Genomic DNA, 22,494 nt, shown 5'->3' with positions numbered 1-22,494 from the left:
GGTGTCGCGTTGTTTGTGTGGGGTAGGGTGTCCCTCTGTGTGTCTCGGGGATGGGGGTCCCTGTGTGTGTGTGTGGTGGGGGGGGAGGGGTTTCCCTGTCTGTGTGTGTGTGAGTGTCCCTGTGTGTGTGGGGGTTGGGGGTCCCTGTGTGTGTGTTGGGGGGGGGGGGGGTGATGTCGCTGTGTGTCTGTGTGTGTGTGTGGGGGTGGGTGATGTCGCTGTGTCTGTGTGTGTGTGTGAGGGGGGTTCCCTGTGTGTGTGTGGGTCGGGAGGGAGTCCCTGTGTGTGTGTGTTGGGGGGGGTGGGGGTCACTGTGTGTGTGTTGGTGGGTTGGGGTCCTTGTGTGTGCGTGTGGTGGGTGGGGCTCTCTGTGTGTCTGTGTGTGTGTGTGTGGGGGTCCCTGGGTGTGTGTGTATGTGGGGTGGGGGTCCCTGTTTGTCTGTGTGTGTGGCGGAGGTGGTGGTCGCTGTGTGCATGGGTGGGGTTCCCTGTGTGTGTGTGTTTGGGGTGGGTGTCCCTGTGTGGGTGTGTGGGGTGGGTGTTCCAGTGTGTGTGTGGGGTGGGTGTTCCAGTGTGTGTGTGTGGTGTGGGTCCCTATGTGTGTGTGTGTGTGGGGTGGTGGTCCCTGTGTGTGTGGGGGTGGGGTCGCTGTGCGTGTGAGAGAGGTGGGGGTCCCTGTGTTTGTGGGGGGTGGGTGGGGGTCCCTGTGTGTGTGTGTGTGTGTATGGGGTGGGTGGTGTTCCTTGTTTGTGTGGGGTAGGGGTCCCTGCGTGTATGTTTGGGGTCCCTGTGTGTGTGTGTGTGGGGGGGGGGGGGGGTGGGGTTGCGTGGGGGTCCTGTGTGTGTATGTTTGGGATGGGAGGTCGCTGTGTGTGTGGGGAGGGTGGGGGTCCCTGAAAGATCAGCGAGGACCTCTGTAGGGCTGGGGGAAAGAAGGAGGGGGAGAGAAGAAACAAATAGAAGCTCAATTGTAGAGAGGAACTTACTGGGCAGAATGAGCTGTGAACTGCAGGAACCCGGTGACCTTCCTGCCTGTAATGTTGCTCCACAGGCGGAACTCTTTCGAGTTATCAACAGTCACAGATTGCAACTCTTTCGAGTACAATCACAGTTCTTGGTTTCCGGGAGTGGGACATGAACCCACAACCTTCTGATTCAAAGGCGAGGGTGCTATGAACTGAGCCACAGCTGAAGGTGGAGGGACATCACCGTGTTTGAGCTGAATCAGTTCAGTGATTCTCAGACTGGGGCCCGGCGAGTCTTTCCAGAGGGTCCAGGAAATAATTTCCTAAATAAAAAGAAATGAAGTGGGGGAAATAACAAGCTCCCCGCTTTGTATAAATTCCCAGGAGTTAGTGTTATTCCTGCATGAGCAGTGTCAAGATTTCCACCCCCAAACCTCCCGAATTCTCTCCCTTCTTCACGGTGATGGACATTTCGGCTGTCATGGTTTTCAGCGGTGAGTCTGACATTTCCTTTCGGTCGGAGGGGAGGGGAGGTGGGATACCAGCTGCTGCTGTGATCCACGGCTGTCTTCAATTTGGGCTCAGGCAGTGAGCAAGTGCCGTTATCATGCTGCCTGGCCTGCTGAGTATTTCCATCATTTTCTGTTTATATTAATCTCTAGTTGGTTTGTTTCTTATAATCGTGATAAAACTGTCAGTTTGACTTACTTCAAACTCTCACCATGTTTCAATAACCGAACTTACTTGAGTGATTATATAACACTGAGAAACTGGACTGGGTTTGTACAGTTCTGTAAAAGAAGTTGCCTTGAGACCGTTTAAACATGTAAATGATGTGAGATTGCTGAGAGTAGTGATTTGACAGTCCGTCTGTATTGAAGATGATGTGTGAACTGATCGGGTTTCTCTGCTATTAACAGATTATGTTTAACCGCATGAAAATCAGTTCATTTGCTGCACTAGAATGTTAGTGGAGGTAAAGTTGGAGCAGATTTCCAGCATCCGCAGTGTTTTGCTTTTATCTTAAAGTTATCATTTATCTCTGGATTGTCTGTTTACCTGTTTTATTAAAAACATCATTAAAGTTCTCTGTGCATGTAACCTGTTCATATTATGGCTATTATATAGAATTATAATTTACACTGGGGGTCCATGATTACATTTGTAAATTGTGTTTTCAAACAAAAATACCTGAGAACCACTGGATTGGAAGCAGGTTTTTTTTGTCAAAAAGGACACAGTTCATCATTAAATCCAAGAAGCAAAACTAAATATGTTGTTTGTTTTATTTACAAATTGCTCCAGACTCTGGATCCTTCCAGCGCCCATTCCAGATTCATCAGGGTGATTTTAAGAGCCTCCGGCTGGAGTAAATGGAGCGATAGTCGTCTGGAAATGGGACTGAAGTTTACTCTGGGACTTCATGTCCCCACCCATAAGACCATCAGACCATAAGACGTAGGAGCAAAAGTAGGCCATTCGGTCCATCGAGCCTGCCCCACCATGCAATGAGATCATGGCTAATCTGATAACCCACTTCCCTCTCTTTTCCTATAACCCTTGATTCCCTTACTGATTAAAAATCTGTCTTACTCAGCCTTGAATGTACTTAACGACCCAACTTCCACAACCCTCTGCCATAAAGAATTCCACAGGTCCACTTCTCTCTGAGAGAAGAAATTCCTCCTCATCTCTGTCTTAAATGGGCGACCCCTTACGCTGACATTATGCCCTCTGGTCCTAGAATGTTCTATAAGGGGAAACAACCTCTCAGCATCTACCCTGTCAAGCCCCCTAAGAATCCTATATGTATCAATTAGGTCGCCTCTTATTCTTCTAAATTCCAATGAGTAGAGGCCCAGCCTACTCCACCAAGTGAAACGTTCACCTCTATCAGAGCAGGGTAGGACGAATTTGATAACTTTTCCACTAAATCAGCACAGGCAAGATAAGCCGACTTGTCACCCTGTGGATTGCTGATAGGATTATGTTTTTAAGTCTAAACTTTGTGTCACACACTGGATCTCAAAGTCAGTTCCTGTCACAAACACAGTGACTCTCAAGCATCACTCTACCACACACTCGTCTGGAGCTGGAAGTGGATTGTAACAGGAGTTCAAGCAGAACATTAATCAGGGGCAACACGGAAATAGTTGGAAAGAAAATTTAAAAATCGCGACAACTCATTCCCGGGAGTTTGCAGGTTTTCCAGGGATTCTGCAGACAGTGTGGGAATAGTTCGGCGACAACAGCAGAACCGACCTGAATAGACATGAATTCAGTTCAGTTCCATAGCTTTTTTTCAGTATATACTACATTTATTTCACTCTTATCCGCAGACTTTATCTGACTGTGTGAAGTTGCACTGACTGAACCGACCCTCAATCTGTTCCCTCACCTTCAGAAATATCAGCTCGTCTTTTCGCTCCATCTGTTTCTGCAAATTTGAGAGCTTCTCCTCAATCGAATTTAAATTCTTCTGAATCTCTCGAAAGTTTTTCTCCATTGATTCTAGAATCCTCTACTCTTCTTCCCTGAGATCTCTGAGTAAAAGCTGCTCTTTCTCAGTGAGAACCTGGTGCATTTTAGTGAACTCGGATGTTATGCGGGTCTGCAGACTGCTCGATTGTTTCTAACAAATGAAATGTGAAAAATAATTAATGCCCCGCGATAAAGGGAACTAGACTAAGCGAGATGCCGGAAAATCAGCACAGGGACCTTACCCTAACTTCCGAAATCTTCCGCTTCTGTTTCAGTTCCACTTCTAGAATCTCTGAAATCTCAATAAAATGCAGGTATAGAAACAAAGCTCTGGCCCTGCTGGCTCCACTCTTAAATGAAATTAGGCCGAGGTTTCACCTTTTATCCCACAAAGAAAAAATAAATAAACTTAAAGCTATAGCTTACTCCTAACACATACAAATAGCCACATAATTTACTAAAATCTATCTTTGTTCCTAACATCACTGTCGCAATGTATATCAGCCAATTTGAGCACAGCAAGCTCTCACAAACAGCAATGAAATAAAGAAGCAGAACATCAATTTGTTTCTGTACTGATCAAGGAATTAATATGAGCCATGGCATCGGGAGAATTCTGAAATACAAAATACAAAATACTTGAAATACTCAGCAAATCAGGCAACATTTGTGGAGAGGAACAGAATAATGTTTCAGGTCCATGGTGACCCTTCATCGGGAATGAAAAAAGATAGAATTGTAAAATAAAAGTAAAAAACTGTTGATGCTCAAAATAAAAACAGAAAATACTGCAAATACTCAGCACATCTTGGTGAGTTAATGTTTCAGTCGAATATGATTCTTCTTCTGAAAATGTTAACTCTTTTCCTCTCCACAAGTGCTGCTGAATATACAGAGCATTTTGCACACTTTCTACTTTTATTAAAATTATAAATGTAATAAGTTTAAGTAAGTGCAAGTTCTAGGGGGATAAAAGAGTTTTGCGATGGGGACAAAGATAGGAGAGATTAAGTGACAAAAGGTTTTGTGGTAATGGGTAAAGAAGCAAAAGATGTGTTCAAATTGGACGTGGATGTTTGGATAGCACCAATCTGCAAATTAAATAGATAATTAAAGATATGAAATGGAGGCAGAGGTTATGATCTAAAATTGTTTCACTCAGTGTTGCAGTAGAGTGTGTAGTCAAAAGATGAGGTGTTGTTACTCGAGCAAGTGTTAAACTTCATTGGAACACTGTAGCTAGCCAAGGGCAGAACGGCCAGAGGGCGCAAGGTGGAGAAATAAAATGACAAGCAATAGGAAGCTCAGAGTCATTCTTGCGGACTGAATGGAATTCTTCCGCAAATCATTTTACTTTGTAGAATGTAGAGGATGCTGCATCGTGAGCAGGAAACACAGCATACTAAATTGAAAAAAGTACAAGCAAATCATTGCTTCAGTGGAAGGAATATTTGTGGCTTTTGATCGTGAGAATCAATGAGGTAAAGGAGCACGTGAAGCATTTCCTGTGCTTGAATAGAAGGGTCCTTCAAGAAATGGAGGGTGTGTTGTTGGTGACAGAGAAGGAAACCAGGGTATTGCAGAGCGAACAGTCCCTTTGGAATGCTGAAAGACGAGGTCAGGTGATGGTGTCATGTTGGAGATGGTTGAAATGACGGAGGTTGGTCTGTTGAATGTGTAGGCTGGTCGGGTGGAAGATGAGGACTCAATCATTGTTGGGAGAGAGAGAGAAAGGGTTTCGAACAGAAGCGCTGGAAATAGATCAGATAAAGTGGAGGGACCTAACAATCACAGTGGGAGGGAATTCTCAGTTGTTATTGGAAGTGCTATTATGCAGAGTTGCATTGCCTGAACAGGTGTAATGGAGAAAATGGGAAAATTGAGCAGAGTACTAACAGGAAGTGGGATCTGAGGAATTGTAGTCAAGTTAATTGTGGGAGTCCGTGGGTTTATCATAAATATGGTTGACAGCATGTCCCCAGAAATGGAGACAGGAAAGTCAAGGAAGGGAAGGGAGGAGATGGACCAGGTGATGGTGAGAAATGAGTGGAAATTCAAATCAAAGCCAATTACATTTTCTGGATCAGGGAGCAGCGCTAATAAATTAGTCAATACACCATAAAAAAAAGGATTGAGTGAATGTGTAGGTTTGGAACAAGGAGTGTTGGACATACCCTACAAAAAGTCAGACATATCTGGAACACATGGAAACACCTTTTATTAGCATGAAATGATTGGATTTGAAGCAATATTTGCTCAATGTGATAGCTTCAGCCAAGTGGAGGAGGGCAGTTGCGGATGCGGATTGCTTAGGCCCCCTTTCCAGGAACAAGTGGATGTATGAAGTACATTTTCTGCTGTTGACATTGTCATTATATCAGGTTATTGTTTTAATAACTTATCAATGCATTGAAACATTCAAGCAAATAACTGTGTACTGGTGTGAGATGAAGGGAAGGGTAAAAAATATTACTACAACCATCCAGGTGGGGAACGGACATGTAGACGGATTGGACATTCATGGTCAAAGAAAGAGTTGGTTGGGCTCAGGAAACTGGAAACTGCTGAAGTGATCTAAGGAAAATGGAAGAGTCACAATATAAGTAATATGAAACAGGGAAGGGGTAGAAAGAATCGATTCAAAATAGGAAGAAATATGTTCAGTGTGGCAGGAACAGGCTGAAACAACAGATTAAGCAGGGCAATCCTGTTCTGGATTTTGAAGGTAGAGGTGGGCTATTCCGTCTTGGGGCACTATGAGTTTGGAGATGTGCAGGGAAGATCTGAGGAGATGAGGTCAGTGACATTCTAACTACATTGGTTTGATGCTTGGCAGTGGAATCATGGCCCAAGGAGGTATGAAGAAGTGCCATAAAGTTGTCATTTTACTTCTGTTGGTAGAGGCCGGTATGTCAGACAACATCTGCATCACACTTGTCAACAGGTTTAATGACCATGTTATGAACGGATTTGACAGAAGGGAGTGCTGAAATTTCAGAGGGAGATACGTTGAGTGAGAGTGATGTCACGTCAGCAGTTGTCAATGAAAAGATCTGGAGAAGATAAGAGGCCAGGGAGAGGGGTCCAAGTGGAGGGAGAACATTGGATGGGTAGATGGGGCCACTGACTGGCAGGAACTCTCCTGACAAAATAAGTGAGCAAGGAAGCAGAGACAATTGAAGAAGAGCTTAATGTGTTGCTGAGTTCGAAATTAATAGAGTTGAGAATGTACAGAGTTGACACTGAGGCCTTTGACAGATCGTTCAATGTCAGAGAGAGTAAGGTCAGATTGCATTGTGAATCCCTGGTAAGTGGTGAGAGTCAAAGTGGAAGTAATGTCAGAGGGAAGGGAAGTGAAGGAATAATCCGGAGGGTGTGTGTATCCATAAGGTGGAGAACGTTATGATCCTTCACACCTGAATGGAATATTAAAAAAAAACATGTTCAACGTCTGAATAAGGCAAGGATAAAATGAAACAGTGGAGTAGGACACCTTTGAGTTAGAATGAGTCAGTGCTTCTTCATAGAAACATTGAGAGTGTGCACATGGTGACACATGACATTGAGACACATGACATGATCTTATGATGTGGGGAGAACATCAGTTCGAGGAAGTCTGAATGTCTGAGAGATATCCATAATGCTGGATAGATCCCAAACACAGAGGATGGAATCTCAATTTGAATCCACATGGTGTAGATGGAGCCAGAGACAGTTGCTAAGGAAAGAGCTCGAGAAACAGGTTTTTGTTAACACATGATGAAATACTACCTCCAGCATTTTCTGTTTGTATCTCAGACCTGCAGCATCTGTGGTATTTGCTTTTGTGCCGGGCATAATTCCCCTGCTCATATTCGAATAATACTATAGTTTTTTTTTCTGTCCACTGGAGGGCGTAGAACGGGCATCGATTTATCAGCTCATCCAAATACAGATCTTCTGGGGAGGGAAAAGTTCACATTCTCCTATGTTTGTAATATAGCACCCCCTCAGTAGTGCACAGGAAAGTCTTGCCTGCATTATGAGTTCAGGAGTCTGTAATGACCTTATGACTCAGGTCCAAGCATTGCCACTGAAATACAATTAACGCCTTCCACGACTCCAGAGTCAGCTGACAACCTGAGGTTTGAATGTTTGGTAACAGAGGAAGTCTGGAGAGATGATGGAGTGGATTGTCTGCTGTTTCCAGTCCTTGCAAACAACTACAGAACTTAGGCCTCTACTCAAGGGATCCCTCCGAGGGACCCGAGGCCAGAATTTTTGTTTAAAAATGCAGGAAGAACTCTCAGTGTACGCATAGTTGCTTGTTAGTGTAGAATTGGATTATTGCTGCAAAAAGAGACATGCTGTCGATTCTTTTTGCCTTGAACTCATCAGGACAGAATTTCAAGAATACTAAATTTCAAATGGAACAACAATTTATACTGCATGGCAAAAAGAGACTGATTGGTAAGCAAGTGGACACTCATCGGTCGAGACATTGCCATGGTGAATGTGCGAGGGAACAGTTCTGTCCAAACCTTTTTTGAAATTCAAACCAGTCAAGTCAACTGAGATTGATTGAGGCATTGTCATGGGAAATACCCCCAGGGACTTCTTGCTCACCGAAAAAGAACTTTTGTTCAGTTGAAAAAGGTGCAATGTTTGGACATGTTCTTTTTGTTTACAGAGGGCAGAGCCCTGTGTGTGATTTTATGTCGCTTCTGGCAAGCGTAAGTGAGTCCCATTACAAGCCTGACTGTTATTCTTGAATTGGTTGTTCATGTAATATTGTAGTGTAATTGAGTTTGTTCAGTAAGTGCTGCCCAATCGTGGAATCACATCTGATGTTAGGCGCTATGGTATGAGTTTAGAAAGTACAGGCTGTTTGAGTACGATCCGTACTCAGGGTGAGGGCTGAGTGGGTGAAGTGGTGGCATAGTGTTAATGTCAACAAACTAGTAATCCAGAGGTCCAGGCTACTGCTGTGGGGATACAGATTCGAATCCGAGCAAGGCAGCTGGTGGAATTTGAATTCAGTTAATAAATCTGGTATCAAAAAGCTAACCTCAGTAATAGTGACCATTAAATCATTGTCGATTGTCAAAAAGATCCACCTGGTTCACTAATACCTTTACAGAAGGAAATCTGTCGTTTGCTGGCTGCATATCCACAGCAACATGGTTGACTCGTAATACCTTCTGAAATGGCCTAGTTGTCCACTCAGTCCCAGTGCAAAGTCTAGAAAAAGGAATGAAACCAGACAGACCACCTGGCAGCAACCTGGGCACCGGAAATGACAATGACAAAATCAGCCCTGTGAACCTGCAAAATCCTCCTCACTAACATCTAGGGGCTTGTGGCAAAATTGGATGAACTTCCCTGCAGATAGAGTCATAGAGGTATACAGCACAAGAACAGGCCCTTCAGCCCATTGTGTCCATGCTGGCCATCAAGGATCGATCTATTCTAATCCCATTTTCCAGCGCTTGGCCCATAGCCCTGTACGCTATGGCGTTTCAAATGATCGTCTAATTACTGCTTAAATGTTGTGAGGATTCCAGCCTCCACTACCTTCTCAGGCATTGTGTTCCAGATTTCAAAAACCCTCTGTATGAAAATGTTTTTCCTCAAATCCCCTCTAAACCTCCTGCCCCTTAACATAATTCTATGACCCCTGACAATTGACACCTCTGTTAAGGGAAAGAGTTTCTTATCTACCTTATCTATGCCCATCATAATTTTGCTCATCTCTATCAGGTCCCCCCTCAGCCTTCTCTGCTCTAAGGAAGCCATCCCTAGCATATCCAGTCCCCCTTCGTAGCTGAACCTCTCCAGCCCAGGCAACATCCTGGTGAATCTCCTCTGCACCCTCTCCAGTGCAATCATATCCTTCCTATGATGTGGCGACCAGAACTGCACACAGTGCTCCGCCTGTGTCCTGACTAGCTTTTTATACAGCTCCAACATAACCTCCCTGCTCTTATATTCTATGCCTCGGCTAATAAAGGCAAGTATACCATATCCCATCTTAAGCACCTTATTTGCATGTGCTGCTGCCTTCAGGGATCAATGGACATGTACACCAAGGTCCCTCTGACCCTCTGTACTTCCTAGGTTCCTACCATTCATTGAGTATTCCCATGCCATGTTAGTCCTCCCAAAATGCATCACCTCACAATTCTCAGTATTAAACTCCATTTACCACTGCTCTGCCCATCTTACCAGCCCATCTATATCGCGCTGTGATCTAAGGCTTTCCTCCTCACTGTTTATGACACCACCAATTTTCATGTCATCTGCAAACTTGCTTATCGTACCTCCTAAATTCACATCTAAATCGTTAATGTACACTAGAAACAGCACGGGTCCCACCACCGATCCCTGCAGTACATCACAAGCTTCCAATCACAAAAAAAACACCTTTGACCATCGCCCTCTGCCTTCTGCCATTAAGCCAATTTTGGTTCCAATTTGCCAAATTGCCCTGGAACCCATGGGCATTTAGCTTCTTGACAATTCTCCCATGCTGGATCTTGTCAAAAACCTTATTGAAGTCGATGTAGACTATATCAACTGCCCTCATCTACACAACTAGTCACCTCCTCTAAAAAATCAATCAAATTTGTTAGGCATGGTATTACCCTGACAAAGTCAAGCTGACTATCCCTGATTAATCCCTGCCTCTCGAAGTGGAGCTTAATCTTGTTCCTCAGAATTTTTTCCAATAGTTTCCCTAACACTGATGTTAGACTTTGTGGCTGTTGGTAAAGTGGAGTTATTTTTTAAAATCCCAGAAGGAAACTTTAAACAATGGTCATAACCAATAATTTTAAGTGTTATGTTTGAGATGCGACTCTAAACTCAGGAATTAGACCACTAGTTCTCGAGATTTTACATTAAGCTATATGAAACATTTTATTAATTTATGCAGGTTAAACTATATGTACGCATGGCTACAAATTACTACTATCATATCTTTTTAACAAATTCCCAAACTAATCTCCATTAAGGCAATAGCAATTCATAGACTTAACCAAACACCAGGCAAAGCATTTTTACCTCACGAATTCAAAATGAGGTTCTTTTCACGTGGAGCCAGTTGGAGGCTTGCAGCTGCATTTTGATCTTACATTGCCTCTGCCCGCACACAAAACTTCACCTTTTAACAATGAAACCTCTTTCATAATACCAATTTTATCAGTAATATAAACATATTGCTTCGTAGCTGCACGAAAGGCATCAATTTTCACCCGACTTCTTGAATGCTCTATTGAAAACATGCAACTGCATGCTATCTGTCTTACATCTCAAAACTAGTACATATCAAAGCACCAAGACTAGCTGGCTTTAATGCAATTAAGACGTACCCGAAAACTAAACCTCTTTTTTAAAAGAAAAATATCTTCCCAAATTTTATGTACATTAATAGATTCATTATACCTGGTTTATACCTACCACCTTTGTTGAATAAAGTTATCACATTCGCTGACTTCCAGCCCTCTGGCACCTCTCCTGCGGCCAGAGAGGGTTTGAAAATTAGTGTTCGAGCCCTTGCAATCTTCTCCCTTGCCTCACATAGCAGCCTGGGAAACATCTCATCTGGGCCTGGGGATTTATCCACTTTTAAGCCCACTAAAACCGTTAATACCTCCTCTCTTTCAATGTTAATTTGTACAAGTACACAGTCCCCCTCCCCGATTTCTACACCTACATCGTCCTTCTCCATAATGAACACAGATGGAAAGTAATCATTTAAAAACTTTAATGTTGAGTCCTCCGGCTCCACGCACAGAGTGCCACTTTGGTCCCTAATGGGCCCTACTCTTTCCCTGGTTATCCTCTTGCCGTTAATATATTTATAAAGTGCCTTGGGATTTCCCCTTGCCTTGCCTGCGAGTGTTTCTTCGTGTCCCCTCTTCGCTCTCCTAATTACTTATTTAAGTATCCCTCTACACTCCTCTGGGGCTTCTGCTGTTTTAAGCCCTCTGTATCTGCCATAAGCCTCCTTTATTTTTCCTTATCCAATCCCTTATATCCCTTGACATCCAGGATTCCCGAGACTCGTTGGTCCTACCCTTCATCTTCACGAGAACATGTTGGCCCTGAACTCTCACTATTTCCTTTTTGAATGACTCCCACTTTGTAACAAGTAGACTTTGCAACATGGAGCGCCTCCGACTCACTTTGGCCGGGTCATGTCTTCTTACATTTAAATAGGCCTTCCCTCAGTTCAGGACCTCTATTTCCGGCCCATATTTTCCCTTTGCCATAACTACCTTAAATCTTACAGAGTTATGGTCACTATCCCCGAAATGCTCCCCCACTGACACTTCTATCACTTGCCCGGCTTCTTTCCTCGCCCTTCTCTAGTAGGACTTTCTATGTGCTGACTCAGAAAGCTCTCCTGGATACACTTCAAAAATTCTTCCCCCTCTAAGCCTTTCACTCTAGCACTATCCGAGTTAATATGGTTGAAATCCCCTACCCTTAATACCCTATTATCTTTTGCTTCTCTGAGATTTGCCTACATATCTGCTTCTCTATCTCCCCTGACTATTTGGAGGCCTCCCAGCAAAGTGATTGCCCTCTTTTTGTTTTTACGTTCTCCCCATTTGTCCTCATTTGAGGAACCTTCTAAGATGCCATCCCTCCTCATTGCAGCAATAGGCTTCTTGACCAATAGTGCAATGCTCCCTCCTCTTTCCATCCCCCTTGTCACGTCTGAAGATTCTAAACCCTGGAATATTGAGTTACCAGTCCTGCCCTCCCCTCAACCATGCCTCTGTGATAGAAACAATATCATATTCCCATGTGTTAATCAACGTCCTCAATTCATATGCCTTGTAAGGATACTTTGGTTAAAATAGAGGCAATCCAGCCTTGCATTATTCCCTTGCCTTAACAGGTCTATATTTGCTCTTCCTTCCAGAGTGACTTCGTTTCTTTTCCAAATTTGGCTTTGCGTCATCCCCTCCTGTGCCTCCACTATGTATCCCATCCCCCTGCCAACTTAGTTTAAACACCCCTCCCCCCAAAACAGCACTTGCACTTCGTTAAAAAAATGCTTCGAGATTTCACCCCTGAATGACCTCGCTCTTATTTTAAAGATAATGACAGAACTCTCCCCATGCTGATGACAGGCGAGAGTATTTTCCAAAATTGAGTAGAATTCCGTCCGGCGGGAAGGATTATCGCCAATGACAGGAACTGCCCAGATTTTCCTCCCCTTGAAATGAATATAAGGAAATTCCGCTGGGCTGCGTAAGGGGTGTCGGGGCCCATACATGAGGTTTACCTTCCTATGCAGCTTCTTTCCAGGCGATGCTTAACATCCAGACAGTAACAATAAAAATAGACACGGATGATCCTGATTGTGGAACATGTGGAACATTTTTCACAATAGAAACACAGAATATCTCTGCAATAAAACAAGTTATTTATTTCAAATCAACATTGGCCTCTTCTCTTCCCTTCCCCCTTTGCTCTGTATTTTTACAACCTTAATAAAATGTCTGTTTATGTCTCAGTTCCGAGACGGGATTCTTTCGAGCAGGAAGTGGTAGCATCTAAGGATCGACCACAGGAGACTCAGGTATAGTTTAACGATTGGTTTATTCAAGCAAACGCAGGGAGAAACTGTCTTAGTCTGCCTAACGCAGAATTCTACTGATTACAAGAAAGCCAACATTTTTATACCCTATTGGTCACGTAGACAGTACATTATTTGAATTCCAATCTTTGTCAATACATAATCACATAATAAGCAGGTGTTGCCCTGTCCCATGTACATATTTTCCCTTATTCAAGTAAAGCTCCCCTTATCTTGTCCTAGCCTGACTCGTCCTGGTACCAGCTGTTCTCATCCTTTTCTGTTTATCTTCAACTCCGTTCTGTCTCCCAAACTGTTAATATGTTATGACTCCCAAGGTATGTCTGGAGAACTCTGCTGACACGGACCTTTATGGCCAACAAGGCTTGCCTGGAAAATTCTGCTAACCCTTAATTTTACTAAGAACACAGAAATAGAAACCTTATATAGAAATTTTTACTTAACTCTAACATTTTTATTTTTCTGCATTTATGTTGGACTGTGGATTTAAAACTACAATGGCTGCAGTTTGAAAGATATGTCTACTGGAACAGGGTGAGAAATATATACAAATGTTGCTATCCTGGAACAGAGTGCGCCATGAAAGACTGTTTGGTGCAGGAAAGGAGTCCCGGACTTATGTCTCACCATAATATTTTAATTGGCTCCTGAAGAGGTGACCAGGTTTTGTGTGGTAGCCATGCAACAGAAAATTAGCCTGGAAATACAAAACACCTAAAACCTCTTTCTCTTTGTGTGTAAGATTCCATTAATTCTACAAGAATAGCTGGCTGGATTTTTACTCATATCTCTGTAACCTGCTCTCTCTAAAAAAAAACCTGTAAAGAGGTAAAAGGGAAAATCATCATTAAAAACATGAAAAAGCAAGTTCTCAACCAATGAACGAATGACTGAAAGTGCTGGAAGGCGACCTCATGTCATCAACAGAGAACTGAGGGGAATTTGGAAGACATCAATTAAAATCAGTGCGTCGAATCCTGTACTCCGGATTGGTGCTATTGAACTGTTTTATCCCACCCTTAAAATCCAGGTTTTGTCTGTCTTTTATATCTTGTTGTGTGTATGTGGGATTTCAGAAGGGGTAGAGTTTAAGTTATAGAGTTAGAAGTTAACAGTTCATATTTCTTTCTTTTACCACTTGTTAAAGTCAAGTTGTTTAACAAACAGTTATTTACTTATTAAGTTTACTAACCCGGTGCTCGTATTCTGTTAACCAAAATTAAACAGGTAGGTAGAATTGGGGAAATTTGGTGCTTTGATCAAGCTTTTCACATTTGTCGTGGCCCAGGGCGCAGTGGGGCTTGATTATACAGCGCACTATCCCCAGTGAGTTGTGACACGGGTCACACCCTGTGTTTTCTCCCTTCTGGATTGGCAGGAATGATCTCCCTGTAGGAGGACACAGTTCAATACCAATCCCAATCAGAATGTGATTTAATCCCCTCCCATTTTCCACTGGTCTGTCCCATAGTCCTGTTCAGACACTCTGTGATGTGCAGCCTCTTTTTCAGGCACTCGTTGTGGGTGGAGCACTGCCTGAGATGTGAATCCACAGGTCCCAAACCCCCAGACACAGCGTTTGAATATCTCGAGATTTTTTTCTAGTTCCGGAAATGAACTTTATCTGCTCAAACTTACATTAAAAAGTCTTGCATTTATATACTACTTCATGCCACTTTATAGACAAAGAAGTAACTTTGAAGCGTGGTCATTGTTGTAGGAAACACGGCAACTAATTTTGTGCAAAGCAAACTCACACACAAATTACAATGTGACAATCGCCATTGTCACTGTTCAAATGAACATACGAACTAGGAGTCAATGACAGTCCATGGAGTTCTGAGGGAGTGCCACACTGTCAGAGGTGTCGTCTTTTGGATGAGATGGTAAACTGAGGCTACATGTGCTTGCTCTGGTGGGTGGCAAAGGTCACATAGCACCTTTTCAAAGAAGAGCAGCTAGCTATCCCCAGGTCATAGTTTGTATGTTCGTTTGACCAATGACAACACAGAATGTCTGACCATTATCACATTGTTATTTTTGCGATTTGCTTTGTATAAAATTAGTTGTTTCCTGCCTTTCAAAAATGACCGTGCTTCAAAGACGCTATAAAGCAGCTTGAAGGGCTATATAAATGCATGTCCTTTTAAATGTCAGTTTGAGCAGATAAAGCTCAATTCAGGAGCAGCGCCCTCCATTTGTCAGATATTAACCCATTCATTTAACATACCTATGGTCTCTTGTAGTGCCCTTATGTCCTCTTCACAAATGAATTTCCGACCTAATTTTGTATCATCAGCAAATTTAGCAACTTTACTTTTGAGTTCTTCATCCAAGTCATTTATATAAATTGTAAAAAGTTGAGGTGATGCTGATTGAGGGATAAATTTTGGCCAGGACACCGGGGATAACTCACTGCTCTTCTTTGAAATGGTGCCAGTGAACCTTCTCATTAACAAGAGCAGGCACATGCAGCCCCAGTTTATCATCTCATCTGAAAGACGTTATCGCTGACAATGTGGCACTCCATCAGTGCTGCACGGAGTGTCAGCTTTGATTTTAGGGCTCAGGTTTTGGAGGGGGACTTGAACCCAAAACCTTGCAACTGAGCTGCCCTTCGAGACTGCTTTGTCATTCAATACAGATCATGGCTGATCTGACCGTAACATCCAGGCGACCCCCGGAAATATTTCACCCCCTCCTTTATCAATAATCTATCCATCTCTGCCTCAAAAACATTCAAAGGCTCTGCTTCCACTGCTTTTTGAGGACGGGAGTTACAAAGACTCACTACCCTCTGTGAAAAAAAAATCTTCTCATCTGTCTGAAATGGGCGGCTCCTTATTTTTAAACAGACACCCCTCATTCCAGATCCTCCCACAATCGGAACCATCATATCCACATCCGTCCTATCAAGACCACTCAGGATCTTTCAATCAAGTCGCCTCTTAATCTTCTAAACTCCAGCGGACATAAACCTAGTCTGTCCAATCTTTCCTCATAAAATAACTTGCCTATTCCTGGTAATAGTCTAGTAAGCCTTCTCTGAATTGCTTCTAATGCATTTACATTCTTCCTTAAATAAGGAGACCAATATGTACACAGTATTCCAGATGTGGTCTCACCAGTGTCCGGTTAAACTTATAGATTTTCATTTATCCATGTTTTCATGACGCCATCGCAGTCATTGCGCGTGTGCACGGTTTCCACCTGTGTCAAAAGGGTTTCAATCAGTTGCAGGCGTCACAGCGAACCTTTCAAAGACAGTCATCGGTTTATTTTTTTATTGGGGTATTGTTTCCTGCAGCACTGAGGTTCTGTCAGCAGGTGGCAGCTGTGTGCTTTGTAACAATGAAAGACTTGCGTTCAGACAGGGTCACAACCCATCCCAGAAACTTACCACCCGCAATGAATTTCCGCAAGTGCAGTAGCCATTTTACATGCAGCAAGATCCACAAAGAGAATGTAAAACTAATAAACTGCTAAATTCTCTTTGGCATTCTTTTGAGGGCAGAAGGATAACTCCCCTGCTTCTCTTTCCTGTCGCCTCCGAAACATAGCTTGAAGCAGATAAGACCTTGGTTTAACATCTCACCTGAAAGGCAACACTTATGCCGATAAACAGAGCGAGCTCGGTGTGGTATTTTGGAAGCGGAGCATTTAGCCTCTCGATCTTTGCGACCATTCAAATAAAGCATGTCTGATCCATACACAATTATAATACTTTGGATGCTGAAAAGGTTGGGGACATTAGCGAGACTAAATGCTCTCCGCCTGATATTCACTTTCATTGACTTCAATGTTACAGAATATCCGCCCTGTCATATAACAGTCGGCAAATGTGATTCCACGACTTTACGACCCCACGGATTTCCAATATCACCCCGAGTGTTGATTTGCTGCCGTGAATCTGCTCTTCCACACAATCGCTTCAAGTTTAAGGTCACTTGTTATAAATTCATGGTCAGAACAATATTTCACTGCACAGCTGGTCTCTGAGCTTTATTCTGCTACTTTGCCGTGTCCTGGTCAGAAATTGGCTTTCGCCTAAGCTGAATTCCAACTGTGCTGTTGTCACCGTATTTGCTGCAGCTTTTTACTGAGATTGGATCTCAGGATCTTCCTCCGAGCTCCAGTGACCCCATTCCCATTGAACTGCTGCCAGCGAACGTATTTGCCTGTCTTCCATGTTAGCTCACATTGGTGGTGGCTTGTAGTATTGTCACTGGGCTAGTAACCTAGAGACAGTGCTTCGCATAAACGTGCTCGAATCGTACCAGAGCAGATAGTGGAACTGGAATTCAATAGAACTCTGGAATTAAAAAGTCTAATGAAACTATTGCTAATTGACGTAGAAAACCATCTGGTTCCTCAACTGGTTTGGCCTACATATGACTCCAGATCCACAGCAATGTGGTTCACTCTGAAATGGCATAGCAGGTCACTCAATTGTATCCAACTGATAAAAAGTCAATAACAAGGAATGAAAAGGCATGGTAATAGGCACCAGAAACGACAATGGCAAATGGGGTGAAAGCCTATCGGGGGTAGGCAGGATTGTGAGATTGAGGTTACAATCAGATCAGCCACAAGGCTCAGTGGGCCGAATGGTCTACTCCTGCTTCTAATTGGTATCTAAGCCCAACCCTGTCGACCATTAAAATCTTCCTTGTTAACATCAAGGGGCCTGTGTCAAAATTGGGAGAGCTGCAACACAGACTAGTCAAGCAACAGCCTGAAATAGTCATCGGAATCATACCTTGCCTTCCCCATCCCTGGGTATGTCCTATCCCATCGGCAGGACAGACCCAGCAGAGGTGGCGGTGCATTGGTATAGAGTCTGGAGGGAGTTGCCCGGAAAGTCGTCAACATTTATTCCGACCCCCATGAAGTCTAATGCCAACAGGTCAAAGGTGGTCAAGGAAGCCGCCTGCTGATTGTCACGTGTCACAAACCCCAACCTCAGCTGATGAATCAGCACTTGGAGGAACCACTGATAAGGGTGTAAAATGTACTTTGGATTGGGGACTTCAATGTCCATCACCAAGAGTGGCTCAGTAGAACCACCACAGTCCGAGCTGGCCGAGTCCTCAAGGACTTACCTGCTAGAATGGGTCTGCGGCAGGTGGTGAGGGAACCAACAAGAGGGACAATCATAATTGACCTAATACTCCCAAACCTGCTTGCTACAGATGCATCTGTCTATGACAGTATTGGTAGGAATCGTCACTGCACAGTCGTTGGAGATGAAGTAACACCTTCGCACTGAGGATATCCTCCATTGTGATATGTGGCACTACCACTGTGCTAAATGTGTTAGATTTCGAACAGGTCTAACAACTCAATACTGGGCAACCATGTGGCATTGTGAGCAATCAGCAGCAGCAGAATGGTACTCAACCATGATCTCTAACCTCATGGACCGACATATTCCCCATTCTGCCACCAACGCCAAGATAGGGGATAACACTGGTTCAATGAAGAATGCAGGAGATCATGCCAGGAGCAGCACCAGGCACACCTGAAAATGAGGTGCCAACCTACTTAAGCTACTACAGAGGACTAAACATCATAAGTAGCAAAAGAAGTAAGTCACTCCACGACCAATGGATCAGATTTAAGCTCTGCAGTCCTGCCACATTCAATCGTGACTGGTGGTGGACAATTAGATAGTTCACTGGAGGAGGAGGCTCCACAAATATCCCTATCCTCAATGATGGGGGAATGCAGTTCATCAGGGAAAAATATAAGGCTGAAGTATTCGCAGTAATCTTCAGCCAGAAGCACCAAGAGGATGATCCATCTCGGCCTCTGCCAGAGGCCCCCAGCATCACAGGTGCCAGTCTTCAGCCAATTCGATTCACTCCACGTGATATCAAGGAACGGCTGAAGGCGCTGGATAGTACAAAGGCTATGGGCCCTTACAATGTTCCGACAATGGTGCTGAAGGCTTGTGGTCCAGAACTTGCCCCGCCCCTAGCCAAGCGGTTCCAGTACAGCTACAACACTGGCATCTACCCGACAATATGGGAAATTGCCCTGGTATGTCCTGCACACAAAAAGCAGGACAAATCCATCCTGGTCAATTTTCGCCTCATCAGTCTACTCACGGCCATCAGTAAAGTGATGGAAAATGGTCACCAACAGTGCAATCAAGCAGCACTTACTCAGCAATAGCCTGTTCACTGATGCCAAGTTTGATTCTGCCAGGGTCACTCAGCTCCTGACCTCATTACAGCCTTGGTTCAAACATGGACAACAAGCTGAACACCAGAGGTGAGGTGAGAATAACTGCCCTTGACATCAAGGCAGCATTTGACCACGTGTGGCATCAAGGGACCCTAGCAAAACCGAAGTCAATGGAAACAATCCCAGCTGGTTGGAGTCATGCCTAGAACAATGAAAGATGGTTATGGTTGTTGGAGGTCAGACATCCCAGTTCCGGGGAAGCACTGCAAGAGTTCCTCAGGGTAGTGCCCTAGGCCCAACCATTTCAGCTGCTTGATCAATGACCTTCCTTCCATCAAGAGGTCAGAAGTGAGGATGTTCACTGATGATTACACAATGTTCAACACCATTCGTGACTCCTCAGGTACTGAAGCAGCCAATGTCCAAATGAAGCAAGACCTGGATAATGTCCAGGTCTGGGCTGATAAGTGGTAAGTAACATTCACGCCACACAATTACCAAGCAATGACCATCTCCAACAATAGAGAATCTAACCAACACCCCTTGACTTTCAATGACATTGCTATTTCTGAATCCCCCAATATCAACGTCCTGGGGGGTTACCATTGACCAGGAAGTGAAATGAACCAGCCATATAAATGCTGTGGCTGCAACAGCAGTCAGATGCTATGAATCCTCTGGTGAGTAACTCACCTCCTGACTCCCCAGAGCCTGTCTACCGTCTTAAAAGGCACAAGTCAGGGGTGTGATGGAATACTCTCCACTTACCTGGATTAATGCATCTCGAACAACGCTCAAGTAGCTTGACAACACCCAGGGCAAAGCAGTGCCCTTGATTGGCACCACATGCACAAGCATTCACTCCTCCACCAGCAACGCACAGCAGCAGCAGTGTGTACCATCTACAAGGTGCACTGCAGAAACTTACCAAGGCTCTTTTGGCAGCACTTTCTTAACACATGACCATGAAGAAGGACAAGGGCAGCAAATACATGGGAACACCACCACTTGGAAGTTCCCCTCCAAGCCATTTACCAGCCTGATTTGGAAACATGTCGCCGTTCCTGTCGCTCCATAAGAATCCGAGAACACCCTCCCTATCAGCACTGCGGGTGTACTAAACCATATGGACTGCAGCGGTTCAAGACGGCAGTTCACCGCCATCTTCTCAAGGGCAACTAGGGAGGGGCAATAAATACAGGTGTAGCCAACGACACCCAGTTCCCATAAATTAATTTTTAAAAATCTCTAGGGTCTCCTCTGAACGCCATTCACCATGGACACTGTCGATTTTCTGTGAAGAATCACTAATTCTTCAATCACAAAGTGTTTATACTCCACAGTTTCAGCTCAGTCTTTGCCTCATTCAGCACTTGAACAAAAACTTATTTTTGTTATCTTCTGTTCGGGTGTGAAGGATTGCAACCTTCTCCTACATAAGGATACCAAGACCCTCTGAATCCTACCTTCACTTCGCTTCCCTTCAACACATTCTCACCTTCAGATTTCACCATTTACCATGTATTCACGATGCACTCTGGCCTTCCCCTCCCTGACACCGAATGATCTTCCCTCAGTAAAAGCCTCAGCTTCATCCCATCACACCTGCACCCCAATGAATTTGATATTGGAAACGCTTTGAGATCTTCTTCCGTCATCTCCACTCTGTGCTCATTCTTTTGCTAGGAGACTTCCTGCCACTCAGTGGAACATGTTACCAGCTTCTAATGTTCTCCATCCACATAGACACCTCCGTCTGGCCTCTGACGCGCTGTATATTTTTCATTGGCATGGAACGTGGCGTGAGATCAGCTGTCTCAAATTATCTTTTTCCCTCACTCACCAACCTTTCTCCCTCTGAACTTGCAGCGCTCGGTTCTGTCAAGCCCAGTCATAAAATCGCCATCAAACCTGTTGACAAGTATGATGCTGATGTTGTCTGACATATTGACCTCCACCTAGCAGAGCCTGAAAACGAACTCCCTGAAACTTCTTCTTACCTCCGCTAAGCCATGACCCCATGACCAAACATCAAGCCAATGCATCTGGGACAACACTGACCTCATCTCCTTTGGAGATCTTCCCTCTACAGCCTCCAGCCTTATAGTCCTGCAACTACAACAGCCCGCTTCTACCTCCTTCCCAAAATCTACAAGAGGATTGCCCTCATTGATCTATTGTATAAGGCTGTCCCTGTCCCACTGAACTGAGGCCTACCCATTTTGCCATTATTTCTCCCCCCACCTTGTGGAGTCTCTTCCAACCTACATCAGTGACTGTTCCATTGCCCTACATCACTCCAACTGTTTCCAGTTTCCAGATCCTATTGTCTCTTCTTCACCACGGAGATCCAAGTTAAAGGTCCATCCCCCATCAAGCTGGCCTGAGAGATTTCCACTTTGCCCTGGAATGGAGGCCCAACCGGTCCCATTCACCATCACCCTCCTCCACCAGGCTAAACTTGTTTTCATATTGAACAACCTCTCCTTCACTTCCTGCAAATCAAAGTTGTTTCTATGTGTTACCCCCATGTGCATTTTATATGCCTGACGTTTTGTGGATGATGAGGAACACTCCTTGTTTCAGTCTTCAGGCTCCTTCCCTCATTCCTATTCCAGGATATCGCCGTCTTCTGATTAAATTTCATTTTTTTGATTTGATTTTCCACCTTTTTGGTACCTTCACCTGGTCCATCTCTTCCCTTCCCTTCCTTGATTTCTCTACCTCCCCTTCTGAAGATAGGCTACGAACAATATGCATCACCAGTCTACTAACTCCCACACCTCCCTTGACTACACTTCCTCACAATCCGCTTCCTGTACAGACTCTATTCCGTTCTCCAAGTTTCTCCATTTCATCTGTTCAGAAAATAGAACCATGTATATTAGCTCTTCCAACATGTTTTTCTTTTTCCTCAACTAAGCATAACCTCTCTCCTCCCCATCCCCCCGCCACCCCCTCCCACCCCAACCTCCATCGTCGTTAACAGGCCCCCACCCACACTCTCTCATCTATTTCATGCCCTTCTTCTTTGATCCCTTCCTCTCCCTCCCCTAACATCACTAGATTTCTCCTTGTCTTCACCTTCCACCCCTCTCGTCTCCATATTGAACCATCATTCTCCACTCTTTCCACCACCTGCAGTGTGATGCCACAACCAAACAATATTTCACTGCCTTCCCCTTTTAGTATTCCGAAGTGTCTGTTTCACCTGTAAATCTCTGGTACATTCCAGCCCCAAAATCCCCTCTCTTTCCTACAGCACCT

Source organism: Cetorhinus maximus, chromosome 21, assembly GCF_964194155.1.
Source record: "Cetorhinus maximus chromosome 21, sCetMax3.hap1.1, whole genome shotgun sequence".
NCBI lineage: Eukaryota > Metazoa > Chordata > Chondrichthyes > Lamniformes > Cetorhinidae > Cetorhinus > Cetorhinus maximus.
Note: the sequence above shows the minus strand (reverse complement) of the source record.